The following is a 20,802-nucleotide window of genomic DNA, read 5'->3' as shown; positions in this document are numbered from 1 at the left end:
GTGCCTCCTAAAATGCAGGGAAAAGGTTCCAGCTCCATTTTTGGAACCGCAGTCCGCATGGGAACTGCAAGTGCAGTGCAGTTCCCAGTGCTGGAGCGATTTCCAGTGTGTGCAGCATGCCATTAGGATTAATGGCACCCGCACACATCCAGCGCAATTTTCTGTGTGGGTGATCACAGCTAAAGGAACAGGTACCTAATCTAAAATTAAGTAAAATTAAAAAAATACACAAGTAAACGCCTAGACAGGCACTAGCTTTATTAGTAATACTAACAATTACATACACGATGTCAAGTCAATATTGACCCACACCTATCCAATGGAAGGCAAAAGACCCTTCTGGAGCATAGCTCCAGAAAATTCCTTCCTGGCCCCCTAAGGCAACTTGACCACCCCTTGGATCTACAGTCCGTCTTGTCAACCAGAGGAAGGCGAAAACACCTAAAGTATAGACCCAATAGGAAATAAAATCCTTTTGACCCGTAAGGCCATCAGATTACTTTTTGGATCTATAATTCACATCGTTATAACTTGCAGTGACTCCATTGGTAGCAATAAAATAGGATATTGCGCTCCTTACAGCAGGGCTTTGAAGATAATCAATATTCTTGAAAAATATGCACGCTGCCTTCCCATCTCAGTTTTTACAGACTGCAGTTAAAATACAAAAACATTTTTGAATGAACCCTCTCCACATTGCTATACACTCTAGCAAACTTTGCATAAAAACAGATTTTTAGATCACATACATTGCAATACATGTTTAAGCTGGCCAACTGCGTCAAAGTAATCCCTCTCTGGCCAGTCCCTACAAAATCAAAATACTTACGGTACTTGCTTATAGCATTCTTCAATGGATATAGTGGCACTACGGGGAAATGGGCACAAGTTGTAAAAGAGCTACAGGTTCGAGTCTGGTCAATGACCTGCACTATGCAATAGGAATAAGATATACCTGTGCTCAAATCCCAATAGTTTATAAATATCTATAACCTGGTTGGTTGGTGCTAAAGAGGTGTGCCACGTTAGCACCAAAAATTCTAAATACCTCCCTAAAACTGCTACTATTCCCCTTTCTAGCAAACGATGCATAAAAACAGGGATTTTTAGTTCACATACATTGCAACACATGTTTAAGTTGGCCAACTGCATCAAAGTTATCACTCTCTGACCAGTTCTTATCTCAATTTGAACTTAGGTTTACCATTAAAACCACCCCATCATTCAACTATCCACTACTAGAGCCTCCACTGCCACTAAAGTTCTGGCACAGGACGGCTCATTAAGGGGTGGGTTTTATCACCATAATGGGCAGGGGTTAGTTTCCACTTTTTAGATCACATACATTGCAATACATGTTTAAGCCGGCCAACTGCGTCAAAGTATTCCCTCTCTGGCCAGTCCCTACTCTACAAAATACTTACGGTACTTGCTTATAGCATTCTTCAATGGATATAGTGGCACTACGGGGAAATGGGCACAAGTTGTAAAAGAGCCACAGGTTCGAGTCTGGTCAATGACCTTCACTATGCAATAGGAATAAGATACACCTGTGCTCAAATCCCAATAGCTTATACATATCTATAACCTGGTTGGTTGTTGCTAAAGGGGTGTGCCACGTTAGCACCAAAAATTCTAAATACCTCCCCAAAACTGCTACTATTCCCCTTTCTAGCAAACTATGCATAAAAACAGGGATTTTTAGTTCACATACATTGCAACACATGTTAAGTTGGCCAACTGCATCAAAGTTATCCCTCTCTGGCCAGATCACAACTTAGGTTTACCATTAAACCCACCCCCTGTCATTCAACTATCCAGTACTAGAGCCTCCACTGCCACTAAAGTTCTGGCACAGGACGGCTCATTATCAAGGGGTGGGTTTTAGCACCATAACAGGCAGGGCTTAGTTTCCACTTAGACAAAAGTCAAGGTCCTCTATGCAGCTTAGTCTGGCATTACTTGGACTCCGCTGGGGCACGTGGATTGATTTAAGTACTAATAGAAGGACTAAATTAAGGGGTAATTGAAGGGGTACTTGGAGGGACCATATGTAGCTTGAGCTTCAGTCTTTAAACATTTAAGGACAGGTCATGTTCAGATTAAACATGGGTCTTTGATGGACAGGGATTTAACCTCAAAACTGTGCCTTGACCATATACATTTGTGGTAGAAAGGGGGATTGGGGGGGGGGGGTTTATGCTAGGAGAGAGGGATTAGCAGTGGGATCTACGCTCGAAGGGGGGATTGGGGGGGTTTGTGCTAAGAGGGGGGATTAGAGGGGGATTTGTGCTAAAAGCAGGGATTGGGGGGGTTGTGCTAGCAGAAGGGATTAGTGGGGGTATTTGTGCAAGGAGGGGGGAAATTGTGGTAGAAAGAGGGATGGGGGTGGGGTTTGTGCTAGGAGGGAGGAATTAGCAGGGGGATCTGTGCCCGAAGAGGGGATTGGGGGGGTTTGTGCTAAAAGCGGGGATGGGGGGGTTATACAAGGAGAACGGATTAGTGGGGAGATTTGTGCTAGGAGGAGAAATTTGTGGTAGAAAGGGAGATTGGGGGGGTTGTGCTAGGAGGGAGGGATTAGCAGGGGGATCTGCGCTCGAAGGGGGGATTGGGGGGTTTGTGTTAGGAAGGGGTGTTGTCTTCTAATAATTATGAAGACAACTATAGGGGTAAGTGCAACTTTGCTTTTTTTCCATAATTGCTGTAAATGTAAGTCAAGTTAAAAACCATTTGAGTCCCATTACGGACAGATATAATAAAAAGATTAAAAAATAGGTTTACAGCCGTATAGGTCAAAAACACACAAGAGTGATTTTTTTTTTTCTTTTTTGTAAATGCCTAGATGGGCACTAACTTTGATAGAAACACTAAAAATTTAAAGTATCGAGTGATGTCATTGCCGACCCACATATAACCAAAGGAAGGTAAAAAAAAAAAAAAGAAAAACCTTCTAAAGCTTGGCCCCAGTGGGGAAAAATTCCTTCCTGACCCCTTAAGGCGATCGGATTACTCCCTGGATATACAATCCACAATGTTATACAGAGGAAGGCGAAAAACCCTTCTGAAGCAGCCCCAAAAGGGAAAAAAATTCCTTGCTTTATAATTAGCATCCCCCCTTTTAGCAAACCCCCCCAATCCCCCCTTTTAGCACAATCCCCCCACTAATCTCCTCTCCTAGCACAACCCCCGCAATCCCCCTTTTTTAGCACAAATCCCCCAATCCCCTCTTCTAGCAAAAATCCCCCCTTCTAGCATAATTCCCCCCCTTATCCAAATCCCCATTCTCCAATCCTCTTTGTATGATAAATTCCCCTAAATTCCTACTCCTAGCAAAACCCCTTCCAAAGTACCCTTCCCAGCACAGATCCTCTCCCTTTCCAAATCCCCGTCCGGTGTCCAGTCCGAAGTGCCTCAGTCCGGTGTCCAGCCCGAAGTGCCTCAGTCCGGTTTCCAGCCCGAAGTGCCTCAGTCCGGTGTCCAGCCCGAAGTGCCTCAGTCCGGTGTCCAGCCCGAAGTGCCTCAGTCCGGTGTCCAGCCCGAAGTGCCTCAGTCCGGTGTCCAGCCCGAAGTGCCTCAGTCCGGTGTCCAGCCCGAAGTGCCTCAGTCCGGTGTCCAGCCCGAAGTGCCTCAGTCCGGTGTCCAGCCCGAAGTGCCTCAGTCCGGTGTCCAGCCCGAAGTGCCTCAGTCCGGTGTCCAGCCCGAAGTGCCTCAGTCCGGTGTCCAGCCCGAAGTGCCTCAGTCCGGTGTCCAGCCCGAAGTGCCTCAGTCCGGTGTCCAGCCCGAAGTGCCTCAGTCCGGTGTCCAGCCCGAAGTGCCTCAGTCCGGTGTCCAGCCCGAAGTGCCTCAGTCCGGTGTCCAGCCCGATGTGCCTCAGTCCGGTGTCCAGCCCGATGTGCCTCAGTCCGGTGTCCAGCCCGATGTGCCTCAGTCCGGTGTCCAGCCCGATGTGCCTCAGTCCGGTGTCCAGCCCGATGTGCCTCAGTCCGGTGTCCAGCCCGAAGTGCCTCAGTCCGGTGTCCAGCCCGAAGTGCCTCAGTCCGGTGTCCAGCCCGAAGTGCCTCAGTCCGGTGTCCAGCCCGAAGTGCCTCAGCCCGGTGTCCAGCCCGAAGTGCCTCAGCCCGGTGTCCAGCCCGAAGTGCCTCAGCCCGGTGTCCAGCCCGAAGTGCCTCAGCCCGGTGTCCAGCCCGAAGTGCCTCAGCCCGGTGTCCAGCCCGAAGTGCCTCAGCCCGGTGTCCAGCCCGAAGTGCCTCAGCCCGGTGTCCAGCCCGAAGTGCCTCAGCCCGGTGTCCAGCCCGAAGTGCCTCAGCCCGGTGTCCAGCCCGAAGTGCCTCAGCCCGGTGTCCAGCCCGAAGTGCCTCAGCCCGGTGTCCAGCCCGAAGTGCCTCAGCCCGGTGTCCAGCCCGAAGTGCCTCAGCCCGGTGTCCAGCCCGAAGTGCCTCAGCCCGGTGTCCAGCCCGAAGTGGAGAAGAGATGAGTGGGGGGATATGTGCTTGAAGGGGGGATTTGTTCTAAAAGCGAGGATTGGGGGGGGGGTGCTAGTAGAAGGTATTAGTGAGGGTATATGTGCTAGGAGGGGGGGGAATTTGTGGTAGAAAGGGGGATGGGGTGGGGTTTGTGCTAGGAGGGAGGGATTAGCAGGGGGATCTGTGCTCGAAGGGGGCATTGGAGGGGTTTGTTCTAGGAGGGGGGATTTGTGCTAAAAGCAGGGATGGGGGGGTTATGCAAGGAGAAGGGATTAGTGGGGGGATTTGATGCCCCCACTCATCCCTTAAAGGGGACCTCTGGTTACTGGATCCATAAATCACCCAGAAGTGCCTGACGCACCACCCATCCAGAGGGAGGATATCCCTATACCCGGCTTAACCTGCTTCCTTAACCTTTTGCCCCCCGGCCAATGGCTGTTTGGCGGCCGGCAAAATCCCTCAGCGTTCCGGGTGGATGCCATATGGCGTCCTCCCGGGTATACGCAGTTTGCGCGCCTGCAGAGCCGCGCAGTGGCGCGATCTGTCACCGGCCGTTTACCTCGGACACGGCCGATGACAGATCTATGTACCAGCCCCGTTGCTGGTACCACGTGACCTGCTGTGACCAATCACAGCAGGTCACATGACAGTTGTATACAATGGATGGCTTCATTCACGCCATCCATTGTATACTAGTGTGCCTAGCTGTGAATGGTCACAGCGATCACATGCACAAGCTGGGCCAATCACAGCCCAGCTGTGTCATGTGATTAGCCGTGGCCAAATCACAGCTAAGCACAAAAAAAAAAAAAAGCCGTGAATGAATCGATGTCATTCAGGTAAATGCTTGCTTATAGCAAAGTAATTCTTTGCAATAAGCAAATTGTGTGAAAAAAAAAAATACTGATCACTTCCCGAAAGTTGTACAATGTTACATGGGTCAAAGTGAAATATGAAAAAAAATCTTAAAAGAAAAAAATGTAATAAAAAATTATAAATATTTAAAAAAATTACATTTTTTTCCCCCCATACTGTCACCAGTCAGTGTCCGTGATCACCACCATGCCAGTTATATGATGACGCTGTACTGCACTGGTGACAGTATGTATTAAGAAAATACATTGTAAAAAATTATTGTAAAAATAATTTTTTAAATTTTTTCATTTTCTGAAAAATTATGACAAAAACAATACAACTTCAAAAAACTCGCCATGCCTCTTATGAAAAAATAATTTTAAAAAATGAAGGGTTTTTTTTAGCACTAGACAGATGGTAAGGAGGAATTGTATCACCTCCGAACCACCTGCTTAAACCTCTTCAACCCTGAGACATCAGGGGTCAGACAGGTGAGACATCAGGGGACTGTGTAGACCCCTGATAATTCACTAAAGCACCCCCCCAACAATAACATTATGCAAAAAATAAATACAATTCTAAAAACTGTACAAATTGTAAAAAATAATTTAAAAAATGAAGGGTTTGGCTCTTCGAAGAAACTGGAGTGCAACCAAGGCAATCCAATTACTTTCTAGATCTACAATCCGCATTGTTATATCTTGCAAAGACTCCGATGGTATTGATAAAATATGATATTGTGCGCCTTCCTTCCACTTTCTTGTTCCTTCCCACTCCACTTTTTGTGTGCGCACAATAACCATTTAAAGCAGAACTATACTTACCTCCGATTCAGCAATATGCTGGCCGCTGACACCTTCAGGCGGCTGTCTTCGTCATTGGCTGGGTGAGGATGATGGCACTCCCACGCATGCGTAGGAGCTCTGTCAAATTCGGCGCTGCCAAATTTGTACAGTGAGCTGCGCCTGCACGGCTCACTATACAGGGGCAGACAGGTAGGTAGGTCTGTCTGCCCATTTTTTATCTTTTACCTTAAGCTCTACTTTAAGGTTTCCTTTAGTACAAGGCGTATATACATGCCTGTATACAGCATCGATTCGAAGGCATATAGAGGAAAAAAAGGAGCCTAGGGTCATCAGCCTGTGACAATACCCCAACAGCCCTTTTTACTTTCTCCTCTTCATCTTCTTCATTTTTGTAGGCTTGCTTGGCTTCGGGGGTTTAAACTTGGCCAGCTTAGGCATCTTCATAGCCGATTTTGGAGGCTTTAGCAGCAAATTGGGCCTTGGTGGGACTGAAAGCTTTGCTGGCATTTTAGATCCCGGTAGTACTAGAGGCCTTTGTGGTAGCTTGGATCCAGGTAGGACTAAAGGCCTTTGTGGCATCTTGGATCCCGGTGGGGCTAGAGGCCTTGGGGGCATCTTGGATCCCGGCGGGGCTAGAGGCCTTGGGGGCATCTTGGATCCCGGCGGGGCTAGAGGCCTTGGGGGCATCTTGGATCCCGGCGGGGCTAGAGGCCTTGGGGGCATCTTGGATCCCAGCGGGGCTAGAGGCCTTGGGGGCATCTTGGATCCCGGCGGGGCTAGAGGCCTTGGGGGCATCTTGGATCCCGGCGGGGCTAGAGGCCTTGGGGGCATCTTGGATCCCGGCGGGGCTAGAGGCCTTGGGGGCATCTTGGATCCCGGTGGGACTGAAGGCCTTGGTGGCACTTTAGATCCCGGAGGGACTGAAGGCCTTGGTGGCACTTTAGAACCTGGTGGGACTGAAGGCTGTGCAGATCCTGATGGGACTGGAGGCTTCCCAGGGACTTTAGGCCTTGTGTCATCACGTGGGTGATCTTCATCTGCATGTGGGGTCTTGATGGAACCTGATGGGTCCTCCTTGTCTCTTCCACTTCTCTTTCCTCCTGTCTTGTATTTTCCACGTTGTCCAGTTTTACTCTTTGCAGCAGGTTCCTGGTCTTCTTCCTCTGGATTCTCCGGGTCTGGGCTTTCCTTGGATCTCCTTCTTGCTGGTATTAGTGAAGGCAGCAAGTTGGAGAAAAAACTCTTTATACCTGAACTGGCCTGAGCAGCAGCAGGGTCCCACTGTTCCTGAGCAGCAGCAGGGTCCCACTGTTCCTGAGCAGCAGCAGGGTCCCACTGTTCCTGAGCAGCAGCAGGGTCCCACTGTTCCTGAGCAGCAGCAGGGTCCCACTGTTCCTGAGCAGCAGCAGGGTCCCACTGTTCCTGAGCAGCAGCGGGGTCCCACTGTTCCTGAGCATCAGCGGGGTACCCTTTTGCCTGTACCCTTGGAGGACAAGGGTCGGTGACAACAACTTCCATCAGCTCGGCAGGACCTACATTAAGGTGCTGTCCTTTTGTCACCACTGTTAGTAAAATCCGATCCAATGTTGCGTTCTGCGCATGACTGTAAAAAAAAAAGAAAAAATAAATTGTTAGAAAAAACTCCATCATTGGGTAAGTGCTAACATTATATTACATGGAGAACATCATGTTTTTCTTAAAGTGCATGTAACCCCTAACCATGTTCTTCTTATATTTGCACCATTTTGGTCTCTTAAGAACACCCTTGGAGGGGTTTTATTTTTTATATCTGTTCAGTGAATGCATAAATATACGTACTGATCCTGTCAGAAATCTTGTGAGCTTATAGCTTCCAGTACTGAACTCTTCTTATCAGTTACATTGTTCCCGAATCTCCCTGTGGACTACAGAATGCCTTCCCTGTGTTATGGAGATGAACAGAAGGGGAAGTGTCTAGTAGTCCCGTTTTAGGGTGACAAGGCTGGTCCTCAATAGATACAGTGGAGGAGTACACGTAGTCACCCTAACACAGAAGGTGTATTATTGGCTGGGTCGCCAAATGAAAAATGAAGGAAAAAAGTCTGCTGCTAATTACAAGATATATTTATAAAAATTCAGTGAATGAACGTCACAAGCATTCACCTAGTTATCATGAATTCTGACCATGTTTTGCTTAATATGTCAATATCCTATGATCGTCAGCTCCGTCTAGTGTCCAAAACATGGTATTTTCCTGACTGACATTTTTCAGGTGCCCCCTGCTGGTTGATTGAGAGCTGCCCTGACCATTTTGTAGCTGAGACTGAGACTTCTGGACAGCTTGACCCATTGCAGGACTAATGAATCTACTGGCAGAGTCTCCAGGTAAGACACTTTGCAAAATATTCCCAAAAAATCGATACTGTATAGTGTGAGACAGAGTGCCGAAAAATAGATTTGGGGATTTACCTTCACTTTGGGGTCTATTTTTTAATTGTTTACACCCAACTGTCACCCATTGTCCAAATGGAAAAATATGTGCAAGTCATATGAAAACCTTTATAAAACAGACCCCCCCTTATGATTCTAGGTTAGTAATTTCTGTAATTAATGATGGATACGTACCAAGTCCGGATTATAAAACAGCAGCAGGGTATCAGCAGTAACAACAGGCCGCTGAGGGTCCCCAAGATGACCAACGCCATCATGTATTTGGTTGACATTTCTAAAGGAAGAGAAAAAAAAAAAAGATTATTTATAGGTCAAGCATATGATATACTTCTAAATTTGAATAGAAATCCAAAAAGGAACCAATCAGCATCAGCCATCCAAAGAAGGCGGAGTAATATTGACATCTGACTGTTTGCTTTGGAAGGATCTCACTGCACGTTGGAGCCTTCAGAAAGTCTTGAGCCATGAGCCTTCCTTCAGTTTTCTTGAAGGTGACAACAATTTACTTACCAGCTGGCTTTGTCGTGGATTCTGGTTGTTTAATGGTCGTCTGGCCGGATTGGCCATTATTTGTCGCGCCCGACTGAGCGTTATTCTTCCCGCCTGACTGCGCCTTATTCGACGTGTCAGACGGAGCATTATCCGCCTCCTCTCGTTGTAATAAATCGCCATAAAAGTCTGTAAACATAAAGGAATAAGTAAATGGTTACAACACATGGAACTTATTATCTACATTTTAACATTTTTAACCCGGCCCCCCGCAAAAAAGTGTATGTGTGTGTATGTGTGTGTGTGTATATATATATATATATATAATCAAAAAATTACTTCTAATAGACAGTGCCACTGGACATATATGGGGAAAAGAAAGGAAAAAAAGGGGGGGGGGAGCAGCTGTCTGCGCTCTGGAAACCCAAAGCAATATAACTGAATGGAAGAATTTAAACAGCACCCCTCATTTTTTTAAAAATCCATTGTATCACACAGTAACATGCATGGCAAGAAAAACATGTCATGGAGGGGGGGCTACTGTTACAGGAAGTGAAAAAATATTTGATCTGCTGGCAGGATCAACAGATAATAAAACTATGATATGGGGGGGGGGGTCAGAAAAACAAAGACTGCAGTGTGAATGTTATGGTCGGGATGTATTTTTTACAGTTTAAAGAAGCACTTAACACTAAAATTAAGACTTTATCCCCTCTAACACCCCTCCCCCACTGCATGACACCCCACCTTCTAACCACAGCTTGTTCAATTAAGCTCTGACAATAAGTCCCGGTTCATCTGGAGCGACTTGTCATGCGATTTGACAGTCACACCGTATTGTCGGCCGTGGAACTGTTGTCCGACTTTGCAGTGCTGCACCGATTTTAAAAAAAAGTTCCTGCACCTTTTTTTTGCGATTTCAGGAGCGACTTGCATAGGCATCTGTACATGAAGTCGCACAAATGTCAGCCAAGACACCCCCAGGATTCTACCTAGTCTTAGATTTGCAAGTTAAGGCTTTGTTTGAATTTGAAATTCTTCTTTATACTGTACAAAATACAACCCGACCCTAACATTCACACTGCAGTCTTTGTTTTTCTGACCCCCCCCCCCCATATCATAGTTTTTTTGTCTGTTGATCCTGCCAGCAGATCAATTATTTGTTCACTTCCTGTAACAGGGAGGTATATACAGCTAAGATACCCAAATACTATATACAGCAAAGACCCCAAATATTATATACAGCCAGGACTCCCCAATACTATATGCAACCAGGACCCCCCAATACTATATACAGCCAGGACCCCCCAATATTATATACAGCAAGGACCCCCCAATACTATATACAGCAAGGACCCCCCAATACTATATACAGCCAGGATCCCCAGTACAATATAAAGCCAGGACCCCCAGTACAATATACAGCCCAAACCCTTAAATACTATATACAGCCAGGACCCCCAATACTATATACAGCAAGGACCCCCAATATTATATAAAACCAGGGCTCCCCAATACTATATACAGTCAGGACCCCCCAATACTATATACAGCCAGGACCCCCAATATTATATAAAACCAGGGCTCCCCAATACTATATACAGTCAGGACCCCCCAATACTATATACAGCCAGGACCCCCAATATTATATAAAACCAGGGCTCCCCAATAGTAAATACAGCTAAGACCCCCCAATACTATATACAGCTAGGAATCCCTATTACAGACATACAGGACCCCCCAATATTAGGTACAGCCAGAACCCCCACAATTTTACACAATTTTACACCGCCCCACCCTCACCCTCTCCCATACTCTATGTATACAGCAAGCAGTTTCCTTCCTGTCTCCATGTCACCGGCCAATCTTAGGCTCCCAATTCTATCAAGAAGTTGCTCGGTGGCCATCTTGGTTAGGGGCACCATGCCCAAAACTACTACTAATAACCCCAGGATTACGGAAGGTGAATGGTTCCGGGTGTGCCGGCAAAACGAGCTTCTCCTAAATCTGCTGACAATCAAATCATCGTGCGGCTTGGTTCCCAATGGAATGCACAATTGATTTGACAAACTAATATTATTTTATTGATTTAACAATTAATTATGTCTTTTTTTTAAATTCTCAGTTAATTATGTATTATTATTTCATTAATTATCAATTAATTCTGTATTATTTTTTATAAACAAATAATGATATTTTATTAATTGATGTGTGCCTGTGTGTATTAAATATATATATATACACATACAGACTTTATATTATATATATAGCTGTTTGAGCTGATAGAAGTCTGTGTGTATATATATATATTTATAAACATAGTATATACTACATACACATACATACTCACATATATTTATATACACGCACAGACAGATTTATATCAGCTGAAACAGCACACACACTCATATATATATACACACACATACATACATGTACATACACACATATATTTATATACATATACACACATACATACATACATACATACACACATATATTTATATACATATAGTATATACTGCATGTACAGACATCTATCAGCCCAAGCAGCACACTGCTCCCTAATTATAAGTATGATCTCCAGCCATTAAGCAGTTTAAATTCAAACCTCTGGATGTAAGACAACTGTCACCCCCCCCCCCCCAGGCTGAAAGCAGGCGGAGCTTTAGTGTTGTGAACTGTCAGTGTGGCCCATTGTTGCACCCATGTAATGGAATATATCTGATCCCTGCTAATAGAAGTATATGATAATCTTACCGTCTACCCATGCGTTGTCCTTACTGGCCGATCCGATGAATACGGCCAAAAAAATGTACGCGAAAAACAGGTAAAGTCTCATTGTGGCTCCCAAACAACAAACTAGATGCACACTCCTCTCCCTCCCAATGTGATCTGGCAGTTCAGAGAGCTAAGTCATGTAACTGATGGGCACTGTGATGTCATCAGTCACATGACCAGGCTTCCGGGTTGCTACGGCAACGTGCGATTTCAGGTGCGACTTGCATAGGCATCTGTACATGAAGTCCCACAGATGTCAGCCAAGACTCCCCTGAAATCGCACTGACGTGTGGCTCTGAAATTGTGAGATTTCAAGTGAAGTCGCATGATTTCAAAGTCGGATTCAGTGTGAACCCGGGCTAAAACATGGAAGCTGATTGGTCACCATGTACGGCTGCACCAGATTTTGTGTGCACCGGTGTTAGTAAATCTCCCCCAATGTGTGTATATATGTATAAATATATACACCCCCCAGGCTGCTATCTAATGGGGGGGGAGTTTTAGACTTAGGTTTGCAAGTTAAAGCTTTGCTTAGACTTGTAGTTGGGGGGGGGGGGGGGGCAAAAATGTTCAGTTATGCTGTATTTTTGCTGCCGTCCCCCCCCCCACACACACTCCAAAGACATGCTGGTAGGTTAATTGGCTCCTGTCTAAATTGGCCCTAGTATGTGTATGTATGAATGTGAGTTAGGGACCTTAGATTGTACGCCCCTTGAGGGTTAGGGACTGATGTGAATGTACAATATATATGTAAAGTGCTGTGTAAACTGACGGCGCTATATAAGTACCTGAAATAAATATATATATGTGAGTGTGTGTATATATAGATTGTAAGCAGGTTAGGGCCCTCCTAACCCACTTGTATTGAACTGTACCTTTGCTGTATTGTCTCCCTTAATATTGTAAAGTGCTGAGCAAACTGTTGGCGCTATAGAAATCCTATATTATAATTATATATATACACATATATTTATATACATATAGTATATACTGCATGTACACACAGCTCAAACAGCAAACTATATATATATATATATATATATATATATACACACACATATATATATATATACATATATACACACATACATACATGTACATACACACAGATATATTTATATACATATAGTATATACTGCATGTACAGACATCTATCAGCTCAAGCAGCACACTGCTCCCTAATTATAAGTATGATCTCCAGCCATTAAACAGTTAAATTCAAACCTCTGGATGTAAGACAACTGTCACTTTTTCCCCTGCATGCTGAAACCAGGCGGAGCTTTAGGCTCCATACACACGGGGCGTTTTAATAATGCCGGTAACGTTAGCTGTGTAGTCACGTTAAAAACAGGAGTTTTCCAGCGGTTTTTCACGTTTTAGCGTTTTGGTTTTTTTTACCAAAAAAATAATAATTTTTTTTGGGTCAAAAAAAGTCCAAGAACACCGATTTCTGGCAATTTACCGTGTTTTGCCACATTTTTACAGCTAAAAAACTCCTCTAGAAACCCGCTAGTTCTGGGTTTTTTCCAGCCATTCGAGTCTATGTGTGAACAGACACATAGGATAACATGCTGGGGGGGTTACCGGCTGTAGAAAAAACTGTCAATAGCCCAAAAACATCCGCTGTAAAAACGCCCCGTGTTGTGAACTGTCAGTGTGGCCCATTGTTGCACCCATGTAATGGAATATATCTGATCCCTGCTAATAGAAGTATATGATAATCTTACCGTCTACCCATGCGTTGTCCTTACTGGCCGATCCGATGAATACGGCCAAAAAAATGTACGCGAAAAACAGGTAAAGTCTCATTGTGACTCCCAAACAACAAACTAGATGCACACTCCTCTCCCTCCCAATGTGATCTGGCAGTTCAGAGCTGATGGGCACTGTGATGTCATCAGTCACATGACCAGGCTTCCAGGTTGCTATAGCGACAACCATGCCCATTGGGGGGGGGGGTGTATATAAATAGTTGTTAATTAAAAAGAAATCAATGTTAATAAATAATAATTAATTGTTCATAAACTGATAATAAACAATTAATTCTTATTTTTTAAAAAAGACATTTGTCAATTAATAAAATATTATATCATTCATTGTTTATATTTTAAAAAATACAGAATTGATAATTAATGAAATAATAATACATAATTAATTGAGTGTTTAAAAATATATTTTTAAATGTTAATAATACATAATTGTTAAATAAAAATTAAAAAAAAAGACATAATTAATTGTAAATCAATAAAATAACATTAGATCATGAATAAGTCAATTGTGCATTCCATTGGGAACCAAGCCGTGCGATGATTTGATTGTCAGCAGATTTAGGAGAAGGAAGCTCGTTTTACCGACACACCCGGAACCATTCCCCTGCCGTAAACTCGGGTTTATTAGTAGTAGTTTTAGGGACGTTGCCCCTAACCAAGATGGCCGCCGAGCAACTTCCTGATAGAACCGTGGGCATGGAGACAGGAAGGAAACGGCTTGCTGTTTACATGAGAGACAGAGTGAAGGTGGGGTATGTAAAATTGGGGGGTCCTGGTTGTACCTAATATTGGGGGGTGTTGGCTGTATATAATATTGGGGGTCCTCACTGTATATAGTATTGGGGGTCCTGGCTATTTATAGTATTGGGGGTCGTCATTATATATAATATTGGTGGTCCTGGCTATTTATAGTATTGGGGGTCCTCATTGTATATAATATTGGGGATCCTGTCTGTATATAGTTTTGGGGTCCTGGCTGTATATAGTATTGGGGGTCCTGGCTGTATATAAAATTTAGGGTCCTGGCTGTATATAGTATTGGGGGTCCTGGCTGTATATATTTGGGGTCCTGGCTGTATATAGTATTGGGGGTCCTGGCTGTATATAGCATTGGGGGTCCTGGCTGTATATAGTATTGGGGGGTCCTCGCTGTATATAATATTGGGGGTCCTGGCTGTATATAGTATTGGGGTCCTGGCTGTATATAGTATTGGGGATCCTGGCTGTATATAGTATTGGGGGTCCTGGCTGTATATAGTATTGGGGGTCCTCATTGTATATAATATTGGGGGTCCTGGCTGCATATAGTATTGGGGTCCTCATTGTATATAATATTGGGGGTCCTCATTGTATATAATATTGGGGGTCCTGGCTGTATATAGTTTTGGGGATCCTGGCTGTATATAGTTTTGGGTGTCCTGGCTGTATATAATATTTGGGGTCCTGGCTGTATATAGTATTGGGGGGTCCTGGCTTTATATAGTATTGGGGGTCCTGGCTGTATATAATATTGGGGGTCCTGGCTGTATATAGTATTGGGTGTCCTGGCTGTATATAGTATTGGGGGTCCTCGCTGTATATAATATTTCTGGTCCTGGCTGTATATAGTATTGGGGGTCCTGGCTGTATATATTTGGGGTCCTGGCTGTATATAGTATTGGGGGTCCTGGCTGTATATAATATTTGGGGTCCTGGCTGTATATAGTATTGGAGGGTCCTGGCTGTATCTAGTATTGGGGATCCTGGCTGTATATAATATTGGGGGTCCTCATTGTATATAATATTGGGGGTCCTGGCTGCATATAGTATTTGGGTCCTCATTGTATATAATATTGGGGGTCCTGGCTGCATATAGTATTGGGGTCCTCATTGTATATAATATTGGGGGTCCTCACTGTATATAATATTGGGTGTCCTGGCTGTATATAGTATTGGGGGTCCTGGCTGTATATAATATTTGGGGTCCTGGTTGTATATAGTATTGGGGGTCCTGGCTGTATATATTTGGGGTCCTGGCTGTATATAGTATTGGGGGGTCCTGGCTGTATATAGTATTGGGGGTCCTGGCTGTATATAATATTGGGGGTCCTGGCTGTATATAATATTGGTTGTCCTGGCTGTATATAATATTGGGGGTCCTGGCTGTATATAATATTGGGGTTCCTGGCTGTATATAATATTGGGGTTCCTGGCTGTATATAATATTGGGGTTCCTGGCTGTATATAATATTTGGGGTCCTGGCTGTATATAATATTGGGGGTCCTGGCTGTATAAGTCCCACAGATGTCAGCCAAGACTCCCCTGAAATCGCACTGACGTGTGGCTCTGAAATTGTGAGAATTCAAGTGAAGTCGCATGATTTCAGAGTCGGATTCAGTGTGAACCCGGGCTAAAACATGGAAGCTGATTGGTCACCATGTACGGCTGCACCAGACTTTGTGTGCACCGGTGTTAGTAAATCTCCCCCAATGTGTGTATATATGTATAAATATATACACACCCCCAGGCTGCTATCTAATGGGGGGGGGGTTAGTCTTAGGTTTGCAAGATAAAGCTTTGTTTAGACTTGTAGTTGAGCTGTGTTTTTGCTGCCCGCCTGTCGCCCACCAACTGCCCCCCTTCAGCTGTTACAGGCAGCTGAACGAGGTGTATACGTGCTTTGCTTCGCTCCCAAGGCTAAGATCGCCCAACATGTAGCGATCGGCCAGCCCACCCAACACTGCATAGATAAGCAAATGGGGAAGCACCGCGAACGGCCTGCAACCAATGCAATGCAATATTTGTAATGGCAAAAATGGGGTTATAACAGGCGGTGAGAAGGCGTTATGTCGCTTCCTCATCGCCTGTCAGTAGCCTCTGAAGTGTGATCTGAATGCATGTCTCCGAAATCTATCCTAAGAGCGAGGAATATATATATATATACACACCACAGTACCACCAGTCTAGGGTTTGCATGTTCTCCCTGTACCTGTCTGGGTTTCCTCCGGGTACTCCGGTTTCCTCCCACACTCCAAAGACATGCTGTTAGGTTATTGGCTCCTGTCTAAATTGTCCCTAGTATGTGTATGTATGAATGTAAGTTAGGGACCTTAGATTGTACACCCCTTGAGGGTCAGGGACTGATGTGAATGTACAATATATATGTAAAGTGCTGTGTAAATTGATGGCGCTATATAAGTACCTGTAATAAAATAAAATACACATACATACATATATAAAGGGGGAGATTTACTACAACTGGAGCACTGAGAATCAGGTGCAGCTCTGCATGGGAGCCAATCAGCTTCTAACCGCAGCTTTTTCAGTTGAGCTGACAGTAAGCCCCGGTTCACTCCGGTGCGACTTGTCATGCGATTTGACAGTCGCACCCTATTGTCGGCCGTGGAGCCGTTCAAATCAGTGTGACTCCGACTTTGCAGTGCCGATTTGAAAACAAAAAAGGTTCCTGCACTTTTTTTGCGATTTCAGGTGCGACTTGCATAGGCATCTGTACATGAAGTCCCACAGATGTCAGCCAAGACTCCCCTGAAATCGCACTGACGTGTGGCTCTGAAATTGTGAGAATTCAAGTGAAGTCGCATGATTTCAAAGTCGGATTCAGTGCGAACCCGGGCTAAAACATGGAAGCTGATTGGTCACCATGTACGGCTGCACCAGATTTTGTGTGCACCGGTGTTAGTAAATCTCCCCCAATGTGTGTATATATGTCCAAATATATACACACCCCCAAGCTGCTATCTAATGGGGGGGGGAGTTTTAGTCTTAGGTTTGCAAGTTAAAGCTTTGTTTAGACTTGTAGTTGGGGGACAAAATGTGCAGTTATGCTGTATTTTTGCTGCCGTCCCCCCCACACACACTCCAAAGACATGCTGGTAGGTTAATTGGCTCCTTTCTAAATTGTCCCTAGTATGTGTATGTATGAATGTGAGTTAGGGACCTTAGATTGTACATTCCTCGGGGGCGGAGACTGATGTGAATGTACAATATATATCTAAAAGCGCTTTGTAAGTTGACGGCGTTATATAAGTACCTGAAATAAATATATATATGTGAGTGTGTGTATATAGATTGTAAGCAGGTTAGGGCCCTCCTAACCCACTTGTATTGAACTGTACCTTTGCTGTATTGTCTCCCTTAATATTGTAAAGTGCTGAGCAACCTGTTGGCGCTATAGAAATCCTGTATTATAAATATATATATACACCCATATATTTATATACATATAGTATATACTGCATGTACAGACATCTATCAGCTCAAGCAGCACACTGTTCCCTTCTAATTATAAGTATGATCTCCAGCCAATAAACAGTTAAATTCAAACCTCTGGATGTAAAGACAACTGTCACTTTTTCCCCTGCAGGCTGAAACCAGGCGGAGCTTTAGGCTCCATGCACACGGGGCGTATTAATAATGCCGGTAACGTTAGCTGTGTAGTCACGTTATAAATGGGAGTTTTTCACGTTTTAGCGTTTTGTTTTTTTTCACCAAAAAAAACCCTTTTTTTTGGTCAAAAAAGTCCAAAAACACCAGTTTGTGGCAATTTACCATGTTTTGCCACATTTTTACAGCTAAAAAACTCCTCTAGAAACTTGCTAGTTCTGGGGTTTTTTCCAGTCATTCCTGTGTGTGTAATTGTTAATTAAAAATAAATAAATGTTAATAAATAATAATTCATTGTTAATAAACTGATAATACACAATTAATTCTTATTTTATTAATTGACCAATATGTTTTTTTTTTAAATATTACATCATTAATTGTTTATATAAAAAAAATACAGATTTAATTGATAATTACTTAAATAATAATACATAATTAATTGATTGTTTAAAAAATATTTATTTAAACGTTAATAAAATAATACATAATTGTTAAATAAAATTAAAAAATCCTTAATTGGAAATCAATTAAAATAATATTAGATCATGAATAAATCAATTTTGCATTCCGTTGGGAACCAAGCCGCCCAATGATTTGATTGTCAGCAGATTTAGGAGAGAAGGAAGCTCGTTTTGCCGGCACACCCGAAACCATTCCCCTCCTCCTTTATGCCTTGGAGTGTGAGCCAGAGCTCAGGGAAAGTTTCCAATCCCCCTAGCTAAAAGTTGTCTACACAAATCCCCAACCCAGGAACTGGCTTATCAACTGCTGCCAGGGGGTGCTAGATACAAGTTCATCATTCCAGTGGCCTGGAAAACAAGAAGTAGGGACAGTGGCTCGAGCAGGGGACTGGTGGTGGTCAGGAGAAGGAGTGTCCGCTTGCCGGTAGTGGTGCTGGGTCTGCACTATGCATCGGGAAAACCCATGACTGGGCTGTGCTTGGGCCGGTTGGGTAGTCGGCATCTGATGGACCCCCACTGAACCACTGTATTGGGTAACTCAGACATCTCTGTTGCATAGTAGTCATGTAGTCCCCTACAAAGGCCTTTTGTCCTTGGAGTGTGAGCCAGAGCTCAGGGAAGGTTTCCAATTCCCTTAACTAAAATTTGTCTGTGCAGGCGGACAAAATTAGATTCTTCATGAATAGAGACATGGCTTTATCTGGACCATATACAATTAGTATTTAAAAAAAATGCAACTAGCCTCAGATCACACAGATGACATTAGTTTTCCCCCAAACTGTTACCGTAAGGCTAGGTTCACACTAATGTGGCTCTGCGAACCACGTTTGGTACAGGCACAACAGTCTATTCATTTGAATGGGCTGCAGTGCCTCCTAAAATGCAGGGAAAAGGTTCCAGCTCCATTTTTGGAACCGCAGTCCGCATGGGAACTGCAAGTGCAGTGCAGTTCCCAGTGCTGGAGCGATTTCCAGTGTGTGCAGCATGCCATTAGGATTAATGGCACCCGCACACATCCAGCGCAATTTTCTGTGTGGGTGATCACAGCTAAAGGAACAGGTACCTAATCTAAAATTAAGTAAAATTAAAAAAATACACAAGTAAACGCCTAGACAGGCACTAGCTTTATTAGTAATACTAACAATTACATACACGATGTCAAGTCAATATTGACCCACACCTATCCAATGGAAGGCAAAAGACCCTTCTGGAGCATAGCTGCAGAGAATTCCTTCCTGGCCCCCTAAGGCAACTTGACCACCCCTTGGATCTACAGTCCGTCTTGTCAACCAGAGGAAGGCGAAAACACCTAAAGTATAGACCCAATAGGAAATAAAATCCTTTTGACCCGTAAGGCCATCAGATTACTTTTTGGATCTATAATTCACATCGTTATAACTTGCAGTGACTCCATTGGTAGCAATAAAATAGGATATTGCGCTCCTTACAGCAGGGCTTTGAAGATAATCAATATTCTTGAAAAATATGCACGCTGCCTTCCCATCTCAGTTTTTACAGACTGCAGTTAAAATACAAAAACATTTTTGAATGAACCCTCTCCACATTGCTATACACTCTAGCAAACTTTGCATAAAAACAGATTTTTAGATCACATACATTGCAATACATGTTTAAGCTGGCCAACTGCGTCAAAGTAATCCCTCTCTGGCCAGTCCCTACAAAATCAAAATACTTACGGTACTTGCTTATAGCATTCTTCAATGGATATAGTGGCACTACGGGGAAATGGGCACAAGTTGTAAAAGAGCTACAGGTTCGAGTCTGGTCAATGACCTGCACTATGCAATAGGAATAAGATATACCTGTGCTCAAATCCCAATAGTTTATAAATATCTATAACCTGGTTGGTTGGTGCTAAAGAGGTGTGCCACGTTAGCACCAAAAATTCTAAATACCTCCCTAAAACTGCTACTATTCCCCTTTCTAGCAAACGATGCATAAAAACAGGGATTTTTAGTTCACATACATTGCAACACATGTTTAAGTTGGCCAACTGCATCAAAGTTATCACTCTCTGACCAGTTCTTATCTCAATTTGAACTTAGGTTTACCATTAAAACCACCCCATCATTCAACTATCCACTACTAGAGCCTCCACTGCCACTAAAGTTCTGGCACAGGACGGCTCATTAAGGGGTGGGTTTTATCACCATAATGGGCAGGGGTTAGTTTCCACTTTTTAGATCACATACATTGCAATACATGTTTAAGCCGGCCAACTGCGTCAAAGTATTCCCTCTCTGGCCAGTCCCTACTCTACAAAATACTTACGGTACTTGCTTATAGCATTCTTCAATGGATATAGTGGCACTACGGGGAAATGGGCACAAGTTGTAAAAGAGC

The 20,802-nt window shown here is 44.0% G+C and overlaps 1 long non-coding RNA gene across 1 annotated transcript in view; it reads left to right on the top strand.

Annotated features, from left to right (window-relative positions):
- Nucleotides 1–20,802, top strand: part of LOC149465217 (uncharacterized) — a 242,689-nt gene that overhangs the window by 88,163 nt on the left and 133,724 nt on the right. The window contains exon 6 of the long non-coding RNA XR_016312236.1: nucleotides 8,376–8,488. This is a non-coding gene — a long non-coding RNA (uncharacterized LOC149465217). The remainder of the gene's footprint in view (nucleotides 1–8,375; nucleotides 8,489–20,802) is intronic.

Source organism: Staurois parvus, unplaced genomic scaffold, assembly GCF_062004578.1.
Source record: "Staurois parvus isolate SC_StPar_1 unplaced genomic scaffold, SC_StPar_1.0 ptg000140l, whole genome shotgun sequence".
Taxonomy (NCBI): Eukaryota; Metazoa; Chordata; class Amphibia; order Anura; family Ranidae; genus Staurois; species Staurois parvus.
Note: the sequence above shows the minus strand (reverse complement) of the source record. Positions and strands in the feature narration are given on the sequence as shown.